Genomic DNA, 20,104 nt, shown 5'->3' on the forward strand with positions numbered 1-20,104 from the left:
AGAAAAAGAGCTAAGTGAGAGAGTTTAAGGTCTGGAATTAGAATGATGGAATTCAAAGCCTGTCTTTACCATCTGGTGGTTGTAAGACCTTCATCTGCTTAATCTTTAGTTTCCTGAGATTTACATATAAGATTAAGGGTAAGGCAAACATGTTTCTATATAATAAAAATATTTACCTCATAGGATTACTGTGAGGATTAAAGGAAACAATGTGTGTAGATAGCTCCTGGCACTCAGTAAGCACTTAAGAAATGATTGGTATCACTACTACCCCAAATACAGCCCTAATTAGCATCAAGAAAGCAATTACTCATCCTCCTAAACCTAAGGACCAGCTTCACTTGAACAATTGTAGCTAAGTTGGTTGTGGGTCCAAGAAAGAAATCCGATTTCTAGTTGGGAAAGGTGAATGGGCCCAAATCAATGTTTACTCTGTGGGGAAGAACCAGGAGACAGATACCAGGAGGCCAGCCCCCTGTGAATGGATAAAGGTAATGCTGGAAGTGGCAGCCCAACCCTCACCACAGGCTGGAAGATCAGGTGAACCGAAGCAAAGAAGCAGAAGCCCCCTCCCAAGTCTCACGTGCATTGAGTAGTATTAAAAATCACTTGACACATTAGAAAAAAACTTTTTACACTTATCATGTCTTTTTATTTTCATCGAAATCCTGTGGACAATGTATTATTCAATTTGACAAGAGAGAAAACTCAGATTCTAATGGTTGATGAACACATCATTGTTGGGACAGGACCACATCTCCGTGACGACCTGCGGCTTCTGTAGTCAACTCTGGGCTCCCTGTGGAAGACAACTCCAGCATAACATCTCAGGAGGGGCTGATGTTCAACAGTGTTGGTTTCTAGGAAACATAATTTGTTAAATAAGAAATTTATGGAAACACATGAGAAGGAGACCTTGGTGTTTCTGTCAAGGCTGTTGATCTGTGGTCGTCACTTTCTCTGCATCTGTCTCTTCATCTTTGCTGGATTCTGCTTCTCTCTGGCATTTTCCCCTCATTTACTTAATCTCTTTCTCACTTTTGTCTCTGATCCTTCTTTCTCAGCCTCTGCAAGCTCTGGACAGGATTAATTCCTGTCCTTGCTAATTTGCTCTCAGTTTTCAACTCTTGAAATGAATGAAAAAAAAAAAAATAAAGAAAATCTCAGCAAAAACATGGAATTGATAAAATATATCAAATAGAAGTATAAACATGAAAAACACAATAATAGAATTTTTAAAAAAAAGCCTCAAGAGATGGATCCAGTAGTAGAGAAGAAAAGATAGAGAATGAAATCCGTAAATGTGAAAACAGTAGAACTCACCCAGTCTGAACAACAGAGAATTAGACTGGAAAAAAATAAGCAGAGTCTTGGGGCCCTTTGGGACTTTAACAAAATATCCAACATTTGTTTCCTTGAAGTCTCAGAAGGAGAGAAAGTAAGTAGGGCTATAACGTATTGGAAGAAATAATGGATTAAACTTCCCAAATTTGGCAAAAGATACAAGCCTACAGATTCAGAAAGCTGAGTAAACTTCAAACAGGATACAAGACCCCCACCAAAATTCAGGAAGACACATCATAATAAAACTTCTGAAAACAAATATATAGAAAAATTCTTTAAAGCAGTGGGAGAAATGACACATTCCCTGTAGGGGACAACACTTTGAATGATGGCAGATTTCTTATTTGAAACCATGGAACTCAGAAGGAAGTAGCACAATATTTTTCAGGTTCTGAAAGAAAAAAACTGTCTATTGCAGATTCAATATCTGGTGAAACTATCCCACAGAAAGGAAAGGGGAATAAAAATATTCTCATATGAGGGAAAACTAAAAGAATTTGTCACTAGCAGACATTCTTGCAGAGTTTGGCTAAAGGAAATTCTTCAGACAGAAATAAACTTATAAAAGAAGGAATCTTGGAGCACGAAGAAGGAAGAAGGAAGAACAGATAGAGCAGAAATATGGGTGTATGCAATTGAACATTCTTCTTGTGATTTTTGTAAATCATATTTGATCATTAAAACAATTATAGCTCCATCTGATACTCAAGACCAACCTTTGCTGAGATTTTGCTAGGAATTTTATTAAACCTATAGATAAGTCTCAGGGGAATTCACATGGGCTATATGACCCAGACCAATGAAAACTATGTTCACACGAAAACCTGTACGTGAATATCCATAGCAACTTTATTTGTCAGAGCCAAAAACTGGAAGAAGCCCAGATGTCCTTTAACAGGTGAATGGTTCAGTCAACTGAGAAACATCCGTAATATGGACTACTACTTAGCAATGAAAATAAATGCACCACTGATACACACCACAACTTGGATGAATCTCCAGAGACATGCTGCGTGAGAAGAGCCAATCCCAGAAGGTGACGTACTGTATGGTTCCATTTGTATAGCATTTTTCAAAGACAAAATTTTAGAAAAGTATGATAGCTTAGTGGTTGCAAGTGTTAGAGAGAGATAAGGAGGTATGTTAACTATGCCTTTTAAAAATTTTCCCTACTTTCTGATGTTTTGATATCTGGGGACCTTATTGATCTTGGGGAGATTGCCCCTCCCAGGGCTGGCTAATTCCTAGAGATTGAAAACCCCTTGCTGAGCATACCCTTCCTATGCAAAACCATCAATCCAGGTTCTGCCCCCCAGCCACCTCCTTTATCAGCTCTCAGACTCAGAGCCACTATCCACCTGCTCTCATCACCCCAGGGCCAGGTACCAGAAGACTTGGGACAGCTGCTATGCCCCAGAGCCCACTGAAATTATTCAAACTTGCCATCCTAAGCCTTTACACCCTGCCTGGCCCATTCCTTGTGCAGAAATCACCATAAAGGCTTTTGCCCATGTTTTCCTTCATCTCTTTGCCTCCTGGATGACCTGGTGCTTCCCCATGTGGCCCTTCCTGGGCCTCCTGTATCCAGGGATCTTGAGCGTAAACACTCTTCCCTCCTGACAGTCATTTCCATGTCTGTATGTCTTACCATACCTGATGGAAACACATCTCAGGTGCATGTTAAAACAAGTGGTGAGGGGCTTCCCTGGTGGCGCAGTGGTTGAGAGTCCGCCTGCCGATGCAGGGAACACGGGTTCGTGCCCCGGTCTGGGAAGATCCCACATGCCGCGGAGCAGCTGGGCCCATGAGCCATGGCCACTGAGCCTGTGCGTCCGGAGCCTGTGCTCCGCAACGGGAGAGGCCAAAAACAGTGAGAGGCCCACGTACCGCAAAAAAAAAAAAAAAAAAAAAAAAAACAAGTGGTGAGCATGGTTGTACAGGGCAACACAGGTGATCTTTTTGTTGGAATTGTTCCAGACCTTGACTGTGGTGGTGAATGCATGATGCATTTTTATAGAACTTAATAAACACACGCATAAATGAGTGCAAGTAAATCTGGGGGAATGTGAATGCGGTCAGGGACCATGTGAATGTCAGCATGCTGGGTGTGATGTGATGTTACAGTTGGCAGAATGTTAGCATTGAGGGAAACGGAGCCAAGTGCAGTAAGACTCTAGCCTTTCTTACAGCTGGTGTGACTCTGCAGTGATCTCAGTGGAGATTTCAATGGCAAACGTTTTTAAGACCAAGCTATGGAGTACTATAAAATGTATACCTTGCTTAAATTATTTTGTCTAAATATAGTTTCATGAGTTGAAAATTCACTGAAAAATCATATAAACATTTGTAGATGGCCATTAAGTTTAGCAATATTTTGCTTAGAGAGCTGTCTAGAAGCTGCATCACTTGTAATTTAATTTAAAACTTTCATGAGTTTGTCTCATAGTTACAGAGAACAGACTTCTGTTTACCAGAGGGGAAAGAGGTTAGGGGGTGGGGGAAAGGGGTGAAGGGATCAGTTGTTTGGTGACAGATGGTAACTAGACTTTGGGGGGTGATCACGTTGCAGAGTATAGACATCGAATTAAATGCTGTACACCTGAAACTATATAATGTTATATACCAATTTTACCTCAACTGAAAAAAAAAGAGAATAGCCACCTTAAAGTAATATCAGAGCCGTAGTCATTCTATCAAAATCTGTACACACATGGCATGGGGAGGGCTTTTCCCTCTCAGGCAAAAAGGAGAAAAATTCCTGAAGTTGGGGAAGGGCATCAAGTTCAGGGGGGAAACTAATAGAGATAGAAGAGAGTGGATTGAGAGAGAGTTACCACTTTGGAGAGCCGTTAATAGTGGTTCTCAAATCAGGCTGTCCATCAGAACCACCTTGGGGGTTTTGTAATCACCTGCTTGGAATCAGCCCTCACTAATTAAATCAGAAGCTGTGGCAGGTGGGGAGACTCTTCTCAGAGTTTTTAAAGGTCTCCAGGTGAGTCTAATAAGCCAGGGAGGAGAAGCATGAACTGCTACTACCATGGATATCGTGCTAGCATTCCCCTTAAGTTATGCCCTTGATACTTACAACAACAGATAGTTATTATTATTTCCAATTACAGATGAAGGAACTGACTCTCTGAGAAGCCATGTGGCTTGTCTGAGGCCACACAACTAGTGATCTGAGGAACCAGGGTGACTCCAACCTGTGTTCCGTCCTCTGTAGACCAACAAAATATCATTGACTTGGATTCAGAGTGTAAACTTGTCCATTGGCCAGAAAGTACCACAGATTCCCTTGTCTAGAGCTAAGAGATATTCAGCCACTTTAGGAGAAAACTGGGACATATGGAAGTCACTTTTTATGTTGAGAATAACATTCCTCCAAACTTAAGACTGGCTATTCTGTCAGCCATTAAGCGTATTCAATCAATTAATGAAAACCTACCTCCCTGAATATACTTTTGTAAGCCATCCAATCAGTGTTAGCCTCTTGCTTCTGAAAGTCAGCCTGTCAGGGATGGACTTAGTCAAATAAACATACCTCTGAGTGCCAACCAACCAACAAGAATGTCACCTAGATCATCATCATAGCTCAGGTGATGTCAGTTCCTTACTGCTCTGCAAGTCTGCCAGACCCTGCTCTCCACACTGCCTCAAACCCATGCAAGACCAGCACCCTGCTCTGCTGGGACACGCTGGGCCTGACCAGCATAACTCTCCCACCGATGGCATGATTAAGACCCTTTAAATCCAAACGGAGTAACTGTGATTCAGGCATTCAGAGTAGAGCCTGGTGGCCATTGTGAGTGTGGTTTCAGACACATTCCTGCATCAACTGAGAATCTGAATTTTCTGAACTGTATCAGACTCAAGGACACCACCAGCCATTTTCAAAACAATGTCTGCTGGCAGCTTCCAGATACAACCATATGGCCTCAAGGTCTCCCCTTGTAAACATGCAACCATTTCGGACCCCAATCAATCCTTGATCGACAAGCACCCTTCTTGCCAGCTCTAATCCTAATTCTTAACAATTTACACAACTTTTCAATGTTTGCCTATATAAGCCTCCCCCATTTTGTAGTCCAGTGGAACACAATTCAAGTGCTTCTTGAATTTGTGTTTCCCAAGGTGTAATCCTCAGTTTGGCTCGAATAACACTCTTTTCTATTCCTGTTAAAAAAATAAAACTTTCATGAGTTTGTGAATGAACAGCCTGTTGGAGAACATACAGCAAAATACTTAACATTTGGGCAAAAGGTAGACAAGCCAAGAGGCAAACGTACATTTCTGCAAGCGTAGAAAGAGCACAGCCCACCTCTCTATTAACAGGGAAGAAAGAACCTAAAAAATGAGCCAGACTCAAAGTGATTAAAGTAGCATCCTGTGGAGAACAGGTGATAGAAGCTCCCATTTCCAAAAATAAAATAAATCTGGGGAAAGAACAGCCGTTCTCCAAAGAGAAACTGTTCAGTATCCTTCTCAGAGGGGATCTGATATCACAGCACTCGTGAGCTAGGACTCGACGCCAGGTGAGTCCTGTCAAATACAAACAAATCCAGGCTTAGTACAGAGACACCTCATTGAAGAGGTGTTTGTAGTAGGGAGAACTCTCTGACTCCACCGTCTCAAAGATCTGGTAGAGATGGGCTGCCCTTTCGTAGGGAGGAGTGAACAGGCTAGAAATTCCAGGAGTGGGAGGGCAGCAGGGCCTGTGGAGTGATGAGAATGGTTGTTTTTCCCCTAAGGTTACCAATTCCGGGGAGGTGCCTTCGGGGGGGATGACACTGCTCCGTATGCCGATGCTCGGGGTGAGCCCACGTCCAAGGGTAAATGAAAGATTCCTGGCTACAGGGTGTTGATTCAAGTTAGCAGGCATTTTGTCCAGGTTGGTCGGTGGGGACCAACAGTTCTGCTAATCGTTTATAAGACCAAAAATGGGAGTTTGGAGGGTTGCTGTCTGGCCTTGTCATAGGCCAACACGGGGCGCCTTGAGTTCTATCTGAGTCACATGGGGAAGGCAGTTCTCTGCAGTGAGCCCTGTCCTGAAACACAAAAGGGTCAGGACTTCCTCATGGGTGCGCAGGGCTCAGGAAAGGTCAGCATCTTGTCTCCAAAGCCTGGTCCTCAGTTTCTGCTAGCTGGGATACTTCCCCACACAGCATCCTGCGTTCAGCGATGGGCTCTGTCTAATGGAAGGAGTAGAGGCAGCAAGGAGGGATTAGAGAACACACACAAAGGAATTACCCAGTGATGACTGAGAGACAGTGAGCTTGAGATGGACATCAAAGCCTAGTACGCATTGCAAGGAGTGGGGAAAGAATTACATGGAAAGAGCGAAAGAATATGGCATATCTGTAAGTATACTGTAAGTGGGCTTTGAGATCAGAGATGCTGCTGTTGAGAGTGGTTTTTTGTTTTTGTTTTTTTCCACCATGTTGGGCCTCTTATTCTTCCTTGGACATGATGTTTTTATGGTGGTTATAGTATAGACTGAATATTTGCATCCCCCCTCCTCAAATTCAGATATTGAAGCCCATTCCCCCAATGTGAGGGGATTAGGAGGTATGGTCTTTGGGAGGTGATTGTATCAGGAGGGTGGGCCCTTCCCCCCTCCACTATAGAAGGACACAGCCAGCAAATGGCCCTCTACCAGGAAGGGGGCTCTCACCAGACCCCAAATCTACCAACACCTTGATATTGGACTTCTAGCCTCCAGAACTGTGAGAAATACATTTCCGTTTTCAAGCCAGCCAGTTTATGGTATTTTTGTTATCACAGCCCAAGCAGGCTAAGACAGTGGTGCTATTTCTCTGTATCAGCCATGGGGTCCCCCCCAAAACACACACACACACACACACACACACACACACACACACACACACACACACACACACACACACACACACACACACACACACACACACCTCCCCAGTGGTACAGACACCAGCATAGATCAACCATAGAAGGCCAAAGTGTGGTCTGTGACATTTTACCCGGGGTTTCTCCATGCCCTTGGTAAAAACCAAGGAAAGCAATCCTCAGACTACCTGGTTTGTGCTTTGACAGTGTGATATTCCAGCCGGGAGAACTGCTTCCTAATAAAAGTGATGGAAACTCAGTCACTTTGACATTTAAAGCTAGACTGCACCAAGCTCTAGAAATGTGATAAAGGAAATTCTTGTCCTGGCAGGTAAGAGGGGTTAAATCAACACACTCTAAGGGTCCGAGAGAGAAGCAGCAATTCTCTTTGATGTCTCCTGATGCTGTTCCCTTGCTAAAAGAGCCTGTGTTATTTGCGAAAGTTGGTTGTTTCATTTTTCCAACACGAATTGAGCATTTTTTAGGGTGATGAACTATACTTCATTACTAGCTTTATTTCTAAACTGAGGAATATCTTTATATCGGGGTTGAATATTTGGGGGTCAATGGACTGTCTCTTCAGAAAAATGAATGCGCATACATGCAAAAACACTCCCGGGCCTTTTGAGTGGTCACCTGAAGGCATAGTGCGTGAACCCAGGTTGATGTCCTTTTCTCTATAATATTTAAAATCTGGAGTTTACTTGCTCATCTGGAAGACTTTCTTAAATGATTAAGATTTTTAATATTCTGAAGGAAGATATTTTATGATGGTGTTTATCAGCGTCTTTCTTTCAATGAGCCATTTTTGCAGAACTGTTGTAACGATTTGAAATCTGCGAAAGTTCAAATCTGCCTTTAGGAAAAATCCTAGTCTAGTCACCAACAGACTGACACGGACTGCGGCTTTGAGCAGGTTGATTCTGCCCTCCAAACCTCATTTCCTTATGTGGACGATGTCATACCTATAACCAAGGCTACTGTGAGGGCAGCACGGGGTCACGCACACAAATGCAGAGTTCAGGTGCAGGGGACGGTGCCGTGGTAGTCATTGTTGTATACGGCGCTGGATACAATGCTTACTACATCATAAGACTCAAAAGAGGTTTATTGAGTAAATTTGGGAATGTATCTCTCTCGTAATTTTCTTACCTGTAGAATGGAGGGGGTTATACTATTTGATGTCTAGTGATCCCTTCTTATTAGATTTCTTTCTCATTTAAGATAGTAACAGTTTATAGCATTTTACTGTTTATAAACAGGTTTAAATCTATAATCTCCTTGGCTGTCACGATCATGGTCACGTCAGTCACGTTAATCCACACCTCAGTGTTTGCAGTGACAAAGGAATATGAACAATTTCCAAATCTCTTTATTAATACAGTTGGACCAAATCAGTAATAATAACGAATTTTAAACAGACCTTTTAAATTTCAACAATGCTTTCCCGTATGGTATTTATTACAGTCTCAAAGTCACATGGTGGGGTGGGTCAAATAGATGTTACTGGCATAGTTATTATCAGGCTAAAAGAATTCAGACTGAGTAGTATTATGACTGTCCCGAATCCTCACAGCTGACCAGCAGGGACCAGGGACTTGGGCCCAGGCCTCCTCTCTCCACATTCACTTCCTTCCGCTCTCCCCTCCCCTGACACCAGCTCTTCCCAACGGCAGGCTCAGCCCAGTTCCTTCCTCCAAAGTCTCTGCTCAGACAGAAGCCCGAGTGCCCGCTCAGCTGCTGGAGTATTTCCTCAGCCTGACCTACGCTCTTTCCCCACCTGAATTTCTGAAAAACAACAGTCAGGAGAGCATCTTCCTAATAGATGCAGCCTGCAAAGGATTCTTCCCTCCACTAACAAAGAAGCAGTTGGGCATTTGTAACTCAGAGTCCTGAGAAAATGAGTAGGTGTGTGGTATCTCTGTCTGTGTGTCCATTTATATTTCCTCCCTGAATCTACCCCATAAGAATTAGGCCTTGATACCTAGTATGAGATAGTCACACGAATGGTCACACCTGTCCTGACTTAAGATGGACTCTTGAAATTTGAAGCGAATTGGGTAGTATAGTCAGTTTCACAACATTGATTCTTCCAATCCAAGAACATGGTATATCTCTCCATCTGTTGGTATTATCTTTAATTTCTTTCTCAGTGTCTTACAGTTTTCTGCATACAGGTCTTTTGTCTCGCTAGATAGGTTTATTCCTAGGTATTTTATTCTTTCTGTTGCAAGGGTAAATGGGAGTATTTCCTTAATTTCTCTTTCAGATTTTTCATCATTAGTGTATAGGAATGCAAGAGATTTCTGTGCATTAATTTTGTATCCTGCTGCTTTACCAGATTCATTGATTAGCTCTAGTAGTTTTCTGGTGGCATCTTTAGCATTCTCTATGTATAGTATCATGTCATCTGCAAACAGTGACAGCTTTACTTCTTCTTTTCCAATTTGTATTCCTTTTATTTCTTTTTCTTCTCTGATGGCTGTGGCTAGGACTTCCAAAACTATGTTGAATAATACTGGTGAAAGTGGACATCCTTGTCTTTTTCCTGATCTTAGAGGAAATGCTTTCAGTTTTTCACCATTAGGAATGATGTTGGCTGTGGGTTTGTCATATATTGCCTTTATTATGTTGAGGTAGGTTCCCTCTATGCCCACTTTCTGGAGAGTTTTTATCATAAATGAGTTTTGAATTTTGTCAAAAGCTTTTTCTGCATCTATTGAGATGATCATATGGTTTTTCTCCTTCAATTTGTTAATATGGTGTATCACGTTGATTGATTTGCGTATATTGAAGAATCCTTGCATCCCAGGGATAAATCCAACTTGATCATGATGTATGATCCTTTTAATGTGCTGTTGGATTCTGCTTGCTAGTATTTTGTTGAGGATTTTTGCATCTATATTCGTCAGTGATATTGGTCTGTAATTTTCTATTTTTGTAGTATCTTTGTCTGGTTTTGGTATCAGGGTGATGGTGGCCTCAGAATGAGTTTTGGAGTGTTGCTTCCTCCTCAGTTTTTTAGAAGAGTTTGAGAAGGATGGCTGTTAAGTTTTCTCTAAATGTTTGATAGAATTCACCTGTTAAGGCATCTGGTCCTGGACCTTTGTTTGTTGGAAGATTTTTAATCACAGTTTCAATTTCATTACTTGTGATTGGTCTGTTCATATTTTCTATTTCTTCCTGGTTCAGTCTTGGAAGGTTATACCTTTGTAAGAATTTGTCCATTTCTTCCAGGTTGTCCATTTTATTGGCATAGAGTTGCTTGTAGTAGTCTCTTAGGATGCTTTGTATTTCTACGGTGTCTGTGGTAACTTCTCCTTTTTCATTTCTAATTTTATTGATTTGAGTCCTCTCCCTCTTTTTCTTGATGAGTCTGGCTAATGGGTTATCAATTTTGTTTATCTTCTCAAAGAACCAGCTTTTAGGTTTATTGATCTTTGCTATTGTTTTCTTTGTTTCTGTTTCATTTATTTCTGCTCTGATCTTTATGATTTCTTTCCTTCTGCTAACTTTGGGTTTTGTTTTTCTTCTTTCTCTAGTTCCTTTAGGTGTAACGTTAGATTGTTTTATTGAGATTTTTCTTGTTTTATTGAGATTTTTCTTGTTTCTTGAGGTAGGTTTGTATAGCTATAAACTTCCCTCTTAGAACTGCTTTTGCTACATCCTATTGATTTTGGATCATCGTGTTTTCATTGTCATTTGTCTCTAGGTATTTTTTGATTTCCTCTTTGATCTCTTTGATCCTCTTTGATTTCCTCTTTGATCTCTTGGTTATTTAGTAATGTATTATTTAGCCTCCATGTGTTTGTGTCTTTTACGTTTTTTCCCCTGTAATTTCTCATCTCATAGTGTTGTGGTCAGAAAGGATGCTTGATATGATTTCAATTTTCTTAAATTTACTGGGGCTTGATTTGTGACCCATGATGTGATGTATCCTGGAGAATGTTCTGTGTGCACTTGAGAAGAAAGTGTAATCTGCTCTTTTTGGATGGAATGTCCTATAAACATCAATTAAATCTATCTGGCCTATTGTGTCATTTAAAGCTTCTGTTTCCTTATTATCTTCGTTTTGGATGATCTGTCCATTGGTCTAAGTGAGGTGTTAAAGTCTCCCACTATTATGTTACTTTCGATTTCCTCTTTTATAGCTGTTAGCAGTTGCCTTATATATTGAGGTGCTCCTATGTTGGGTGCATATATATTTATAATTGTTATATCTTCTTGGATTGATCCCTTGATCATGATGTAGTATCCTTCCTTGTCTCTTGTAACATTCTTTATTTTAAAGTCTATTTTATCTGATATGAGTATTGCTACTGCAGCTTTCTTTTGATTTCCATTTTCATGGAATATCTTTTTCCATCCCCTCACTTTCAGTCTGTATGTGTCCCTGGGTCTGAAGTGGGTATCTTGTAGACAGCGTGTATATGGATCTTGTTTTTGTATCCATTCAGCGAGCCTGTATCTTTTGGTTGGAGCATTTAATCCATTCATGTTTAAGGTAATTATCGATATGTATGTTCCTATTACCATTTTCTTAATTGTTTGGGGTTTGTTATTGTAGGTCTTTTCCTTCTCTTGTGTTTCCTGCCTAGAGAAGTTCCTTTAGCATTTGTTGTAAAGCTGGTTTGGTGGTGCTGAATTCTCTTAGCTTTTGCTTGTCTGTAAACCTTTTGATTTCTCCATCGAATCTGAATGAGATCCTTGCTGGGTAGAGTAATCTTGGTTGTGGTTTCTTCCCTTTCATCACTTTAAAAATGTCATGCCACTCCCATCTGGCTTGTAGAGTTTCTGCTGAGAAATCAGCTGTTAACCTTATGGGAGTTCCCTTGTATGTTATTTGTCATTTTTCTCCTGCTGCTTTCAATAGTTTTTCTTTGTCTTTAATTTTTGCCAGTTCGATTACTGTGTGTCTCGGTGTGTTTCTCCTTGGGTTTATCATGTATGGGACTCTCTGTGCTTCCTGGACTTGGGTGGCTATTTCCTTTCCCATGTTAGGGAAGTTTTCGACTATAATGTCTTCACATATTTTCTCGGGTCCTTTCTCTCTCTCTTCTCCTCCTGGGACTCCTATAATGCAAATGTTATTGTGATTAATGTTGTCCCAGAGGTCACTTAGGCTGTCTTCATTTCTTCTCATTCTTTTTTCTTTATTCTGTTCCGCAGCAGTGAATTCCACCATTCTGTCTTCCAGGTCATTTATCCGTTCTTCTGCCTCACTTATTCTGCTATTGATTCCTTCTAGTGTAGTTTTCATTTCAGTTATTGTATTGTTCATCTCTGTTTGTTTGTTCCTTAATTCTTCTAGGTCTTTGTTAAACATTTCTTGCATCTTCTTGATCTTTGCCTCCATTCTTTTTCCGAGGTGCTGGATCATCTTCATTGTCATTTTCTGAATTCTTTTTCTGAAAGGTTGCCTATCTCCACTTCATTTAGTTGTTTTTCTGGGGTTTTATCTTGTTCCTTCATCTGGTACATAATCCTCTGCCTTTTCATCTTGTCTATCTTTCTGTGAATGTGGTTTTTGTTCCACAGGCTGCAGGATTGTAGTTCTTCTTGCTTCTGCTGTCTGCCCTCTCTGAGTGCATTATTGACAAAGTCTGGGGTCTGCCAAGGTGGGTTGCTGCAGCATCCCAGAGATGGTGGTGGCAGTGATGTCATGGGCAGGCCACTCTGATTCCCATTCACTTACCATATCACATTTCACATTTTAACACCTTCCCTCTGACCTAGCACAATCTGGGTGACCCTCCTTATAATCAAATGGCCCAGAGTCAGCAAATACAAACTTATATTAGGATGAGCAAACCAGGGTTCATGCTCAAAATTTTTTAAAAAGTCTTCCAACAAAATATAAATTTGTTTGAGAATTCTTTATGTGTATGTGTGTATATATATATATCCCTCCAAGCCTACTTGTGTATTTTTGTCCTCATCTGCAATGCTCTTCATCCTTTAAGCCTATATGTGATTTTCATCTCTCCTTCGGGGTCACTCAAGACCTCGGCATATCAGAGAATCTTCAGTAGCAGCCCTGGGGGCAACAAGTTGTCATGAAACAAACCTGGACCTTATCCTTGAGTTCCATCCTGTCTCTCGTAGTTACTTCTGTGACCCAGGACATGCTAATTCATCTTTCAGAACCTGTGTGTCTGTGTGATCACATACTTGGCAAATAGTAGGCGCCTCTCTCTCCTAACTGGGCACAAAGGGGCCTTGCCTCATACCTGTGTGCCTGCATGTGTCAGAAGCTCCACGTAAGTTATGTTACTGCTATTTCTGTTAATATTGCCAGCAGTCTCCTCCTGTTTGGGGTCTGACTGCAGCACTGCTCCCCATTTAAAAGCGGTTACACAAGAATTGACTGTTTTGCAGTCATCCCAAGGATGATGACTATTGCTTTTTAAAGAAGCTTTTCCAAAGGAAAGATTTTGTATCTACAGTTTCAGGAAATATTTTAGACGATCTTATTTCAATCAATAAGAAAGAAAGGACAATCCTTCAGGGAAGAGACTATCAAGCTATATTTAAACTCAAAGGCAAAGCTAAAAAGAATAGAGAGGAAGGGAGATAACATTGCATTTTTTTCCCAAATTCCAATTTAGTATTTTCTGTATATGGTCTCAGTCATACCTCACAGCAGTCTTACGAGTCAAAAAATTGATACTCTTTTAGGTACTGGGCAATTGGTGCATTTGGGTAAATACACAAGGCCACACAGCTAGGGAATGGGAGAATTAAGACATTACCTTGGGTTTGTGAGAATCCATGTTTTCCCCACACCAAGAATTTCTCCACACACAGAGTGTGACAAGAGCAGACTGACAGATGGCCAGACGGGAGAAACAGGGCTTGCAGGGTAACCAACTATGGCAGTCTGATCCAACCTTGACCTTGGGATGCCCTCCAGGGCATGTTTCTTTGCCTTTACTCTTGTACTTTGCCCAATGTACTGTTCTCTGAGGGATCTTGCTTTCTCAATAAAAGGTCACATTGTCAGTACATTACAGGAGTTGATGGTCACAACTCAAAACTACTAGGAGTATCTTCAACTCATAGGGTGTCTGGAACATCGAAAGCCCTCCAAGACCCAAAGGACAAGAATCTATTCATGTTATTTCAGACATACTGATGGGGCAAAGAGATCTGGAGACTTGACATGTATGATATATAGGTGATCCCATAATTTGCCCATCATTAAGTTTAGTTGAGAGAGAAACAGGCAAGGAAGGGAGGAAAGAATCCATTGGTAGTTGGAGAAAACAAGATGCACAGATTTCTGAGCTGTCTGTCTCTCCTACCTGAGAAGTCCACGCAGCCCTTCCTGTCTCCCCAGCCCCCGATCCTCTATACACCAGACTGAGATCCCTCTGCTGAATTAGACTGTTCACAACGTCTTTGATGGGGAAGAGGAAGAAGACCACGCAAAGGTCATGTGTGTTCTGGCACCTTTACCCTCATCCTAGGACCCTTTCTTTAACACGTGAAATCTGGCAGAATGAAGAGGGGATGGTAAACCAACACCATGTCTACCATCACAGTGACAGAATGACAAGCCACCAGTGTCCACATGCCCATCTCAGGTGGAATTATGTCTCTTCTCCATGTGGTTTCCAACGGAGACAAGGAAATCAGTTGTATGTTTTCTCAGTATAAGGAAATTATCAAGTGGGATCAAGGCAGCACCATTAAGATGGAATGGACGCCACACGTGGATGATGTCACCGCCTCCTCTGCTATCTGAATCTAAGACAACTGTGGGCTAAAGGATGACTTTTGGTTTTGTGATCCCTGTGCAGTTCACTGACTTTCTGTGAAGAAAATATAAAAAAAATCAGAATAGTTTCAGTTTACAGATTGTAATAGGGAAGAACCTTTTGTATTCTATTACAAGTTAATCACTAAAGGGATGTTGCCTGTAAGCTTAAGTTATACGTACTGGCCCGTCTCTGGGAACCCTGCTTTCCAGGTTATGAGCGTTTAGCTAAAATACCTTTGTTTAGCTCCCAGGAAACATCCTGACCAGGCCCACATGTGGATGACTGCAGGGAAGAAGAAATGAACACATCCCCTCCGGAGGCTGACGGGAACCAGGAAGTGCTGACTTTACTCCTGCCCCTTTTAGCATAAAAGGAACCTGGAATCAACTCAGGCAAGATGGTTCTTTGGGACGCGAGTCCACCATCTTCTCCGTCTGCCGGCTTTGTGGATAAAGTCGCCATTCCTGGCCCCAGCAACTCCTCTCTCGATTATTGGCCTGTGTGCAGCAGGCAGTGTGAGCTTGGACTCTCTAATGAGATGAGGACAAATGCAATGACTTATGTCAAAAGTCGCTGTAGAAATGGTGTGTGTCTGCGTGTGTGAGGTGGTGGGGGTGTGTGTGTGGCAGGGGTGTTTATTTATTGTGTCCAGAACAACTCATTGAACCTAAACAGAGACATATAAACACATGTCACCTTAGAGTCAACTGAAGAACAGGAAAGTACTGAATGTGAGGCATATAAGAAAGGAAGGAACCAGAGAACTTTAGAAGTAGCATAATACACGTTAGCCGGGACTCTGTGTTTTGCAGGTAAGAAAGCAGTCTCGGAAGTGAAGTGGCTCTTCCGAAAGCATCAAGCTTGAGACGCTTTTGACCTTAGTTTGTCCAGAAAGTTAGTTCCATTGGAGAATGGTTACCACTGGAAGTCCTGAGAAAAAGCCATGGATCGATCTCATGTTCTTGTGGTCACTGAAGCTAGATAAGCATTTCTTTGTGTTTTTATGATAATATTTAGCCTGGAGGTACATTTGAGTCTCTCCTCATGGATCTAATGCCTCAGTATTAGATGGAAGCTGATGGCTATTAAAAGCATCTCTGCCCCAGGTTTGCTCTAGTGCAAGAGGGAATCATTGTCAATGAACATTCATAACGTCACTTCACCTGGTTCCGGACCAAGTTTTCCCAGCTTGCTGGTGTTGTACAAGCCTTGGGCAAGAGCCAGGTGTGAGGCAGGCAGCCTTTCGAGTGGATCTTAAAAGTCATAGTCAATAAAACCTGGGGCTTCCCCCACGTGGAATCCTGCTGGGTTCACCTTGCGACAACCTGGGAGAGGTTGACTGAAAGTGTTTCTTTTTTCCTACCAAAATCCAGTTTGCCACTCCTAAAATATGGATCCGAACAGATGGGGAAGCCTGTCTCTAGCTGGGTGTCTTCTCTCCCCCTTCAGAGACTGAAGGGATAGAAAAGGAAATCATATTTTTGAGAATTTGTTATACATCAGCCACTGTGCCTATATTGTTGCTTTTTCTAAGTCTATTGGGTAAATAGCATTTTCCATAGTTTCAGATGAGCAAACTTATACGTAAATTAGGGTTTTTTAGGGGAAAAGTTCCCTTGCTCAGAGAGCAGCAGATATAGGATTCAAAGCCAGTCCTTTTGACCCAAAGTCAACCCCCGTACCAGTGGTTCTCTAAGAATGTTCTTGGCACGCACGCATCATCTAGAAACTTGGTGGGAAGGTAAATTCTTGGGCCCCATCCCAGACAGGCTGCATCACAAGCTCTGGGTTTGGGCGTCAGCACTGTGCACCCCAGCAAGCCTTCCGTGTCATTCCCATACACAATGAAGACTGCAGTCTGCAGCCCTTTCACTTAGCTACCCATTTGTGAAAGGAGACATTGGCCAATTTTCTCCTTCCCAGCACGGTTCCCCTCCAGGCTCAGATTTATTTGACACTTGTTAATTTCCTGCATCCTAATGCTTCTCCTCTGCCTTCAAAGAAGTCATTAACAGAAGGGGGAGTACTCCCTGTGTGTGCGCTCCCCGTGTGTGTGCGCTCCCCGTGTGTGTGCGCTCCCCGGGTGTGTGTGCGCGCACGCACACACAGTTAAAGGTGTTACTTTATTAGAAAAACAGGGAAAAGTGTTCAGCTTATTTATTTTATTTATTTAATGTTCCAAATGTGATGGGTTTATTTTATTTTACTCTGATTCAAAACCAAAGATTCCACTACTGCACAGAAACCAATATGTCACAAGGTCATGAAAAAGTGTTTGGGGACATGCAGGATGTGATGGACAACTGGAGGGTCGGGTCGGGTCATCCCCTTTGTAACATGACGCTACACCTTCGCTGAGCAACATGTTGAAAATAACACTGCGGAACTGAACTGAAATGTGGCTGAACATGACAACTTCCGGGCATGCCTTCAAGCACACCTCCCTTAGGCTGGACTCAATATCTAGGCTTCAGTGTGGGGAGGATTAGAATTCTTTGGAAGAAGAAAAGGTTCACACCTTTGAAATTTCACAGAAGAATTTTAAGGCCAAAACATAGTGGGTTCATTTCTCTTCACCTCCAGGGACAAAGCTGATGATTTATTCAAAACCACATTAAGCTTTTAGCTCATATCCCAGCCCGACCTTGTGCCCTCCTGCACTGAAGTTCTTTCCATAGATGAGAGCTGACAGGGTCAGTTTCACTCCTGGTCGAAGGGTCTGAGTGTAACCCAGTCCAATCAGGCTGGCATTATTCACCTGAGCAGATAGAGAAGTTCTACAATCCAGCTTGTACTTAGCAGAGATGCCGAAACAGGTGTTGTTCCTGCCAGCCGTCCACGCGAGGTTTATTGATGTTTCGGTCTTCTTGTTCACCTTCTGGTAGATCGCCCCTCCAGATTCAGTGCTATCGCTCACGTGAGTGTGCAGCTGGAAGTCTGCAGGCTTGTAACCCAGGGCGAAATTATTCTGTGACAGTTTGGATTTGGCTGTGTCAAAACTCGTCTGATAGCCAGCAAACCATGGCCAACACAGCCCAGCCATAGATGGTTGGTCCAGAAAAATCTCTCAACAAAGGATATGGATTTGGTATGGTTAAAATAGATCTGAGAACCAAGTTACATGGTGGAGTGGAATTTTCTACTTCTGGTCATGCTTACAGTGATACAGGGAAAGTATCAGGCAACCTAGAGACCAAATACAAGATTTGTAACTATGGACCTACCTTCACCCAAAAGTGGGACACGGACAATACTCTTGGGACAGAAATCTCTTTGGAGAATAAGTTGGCTGAAGGGTTGAAACTGACTCTTGATACCATATTTGTACCGAACACAGGAAAGAAGAGTGGGAAATTAAAGGTCTCCTATAAACGGCATTGTTTCAGTCTTGGCAGTAATGTTGATATAGATTTTTCTGGACCAACCAGCTTATTTATTTTAAGCCAGTCCATGAGAATAGTTTTAAGAGTCAAAATTTACATGAATAAATAGTTGCAAAGAGTCACAGAATCTTCTTGTTTTAATGCAAATGGTCTGTCTTGGAGAGTGTCCCCATCATGCCTGTATTCTGATGTTACTGGGTGGAGTGCTCTCTAGATGCCTGGCTCTGTTCCTTTATAAATTAACCACAGGTGTACCAGGAGTATGGAGAGCAGTGTAGGGAAGAAGCCTGGAGTCCAGGTGTGTAAGCTCCTCAGTGTGGGGAGGGGCAGCAGGAAGGGTTTTTAAATGTTGATGAGCAAAACAGTGACAAAGTCGATGGTAACAGATTGTAAGTTACCATCAGGTCCTTAGTAAGACCTGACCTCCTACAAATGTTCATTTCTCAAAGCTGCCACTTCCTTATCATTGAGGGGGGGTGATAAAAACAATTCATAATAGAAATAAGATTCTGTATAAAAGGCTTTTGCAAACAATGAGTGATCATCCTGACCTCTGCTCTTTTTTTTTTTTTTTTTTTTTGCGGTACGCGGGCCTCTTACCGCTGTGGCCTCTCCCGTTGTGGAGCACAGGCTCCGGACACGCAGGCTCAGCGGCCATGGCTCACGGGCCCAGCCGCTCCGCAGCATGTGGGATCTTCCCAGACCACGGCAGGAACCTGCGTCCCCTGCATCAGCAGGCGAACTCTCAACCACTGCGCCACCAGGGAAGCCCTGACCTCTTCTCTTATTCCTTGCCCTCGTCCCTCCCATCCCTCTTGCTCTCCGAAGACAGGCATTCCATCTAGGGAAACCTGAATTGTATGGTCCTCATTCTTACCCCTCCATGAAGAAAAGAATTTCCCCAGTGCCCTAGTCACCATCAGTTTTGGTACATGACATTAAATAAGTCAAAAGATGTCCCATGTAGCAATCACTGCCATGTACTGCCTTCTCTGATATTTCCATCCGTGTGCCGCGTTTCTAGCTAATTAGCATTCTCATGTGTGCAAAGTTTTTCATTTCTAATTTTATCTCAAGTACCCTGTTCATATAGTCTGTCCCCTCCTCAGACACATTCACTTAAAATAAAACCACTCTCCCTCATTGGTTACAGCAATTCTCACATGTTTATGTTGTCAACTTTCCAAGTCTTACTGTAGTTGTTACTTGAGGTTGGGGGTGTCTTTTTCTTTCCCAGTATGTCAGACCCTCCTTGCCTTTGATTCCACTACTCACCTCTCATTCCTGGGTGCCAATTATATTTCCCATGCTGCTCAGCCAGACTCCCGAGGCTATGGACAGCAGTGTGCCTAGGATGGAAAATGGAGAGAAAAAATAATTTAAAACACCCAGTGCCCAAGTTCAGTGTTCCAGGGCACCGCAGGCCAACACAGAGAAGCGGTCACAGAGCTGTCTGGTATGAATTCCCTACAGTAACTTACTTCCTCTAATCCCATTTGGTTTATACTGCTCTAAATATCTGACATTAGTTGTGATATAAATCAAGGCTTTCACAGTCACTTAAAAATCAGAAGGGGAAAAAGCCTCTAGGAACCTAATAATAGGCTTCATCTACGGGCTGATTACATGACGGGTGCAAGAGCGTTCTGGAGGGGCATTCAAAACCCAAGTAGGGAACCTCAGATGAGATAAGAGAGATAAGCCAAGGGGACCATGGATTTCTCTACAAAACCCTAACAAGAAAAGCTTGAC

At 42.3% G+C, this 20,104-nt stretch overlaps 1 long non-coding RNA gene across 1 annotated transcript in view; it reads right to left on the reverse strand.

Annotated features, from left to right (window-relative positions):
• Nucleotides 1-676: 676 nt before the first annotated feature.
• Nucleotides 677-20,104, reverse strand: part of LOC138842482 (uncharacterized) — a 23,118-nt gene continuing 3,690 nt past the window's right edge. The window contains exons 2-3 of the long non-coding RNA XR_011377099.1: nt 19,628-19,701; nt 677-860 (exon numbers count right to left, since the gene is read on the reverse strand). This is a non-coding gene — a long non-coding RNA (uncharacterized lncRNA). The remainder of the gene's footprint in view (nt 861-19,627; nt 19,702-20,104) is intronic.

The sequence above is a fragment of the Globicephala melas genome, chromosome 21 (genome assembly GCF_963455315.2).
Source record: "Globicephala melas chromosome 21, mGloMel1.2, whole genome shotgun sequence".
NCBI classification, from domain to species: Eukaryota; Metazoa; Chordata; class Mammalia; order Artiodactyla; family Delphinidae; genus Globicephala; species Globicephala melas.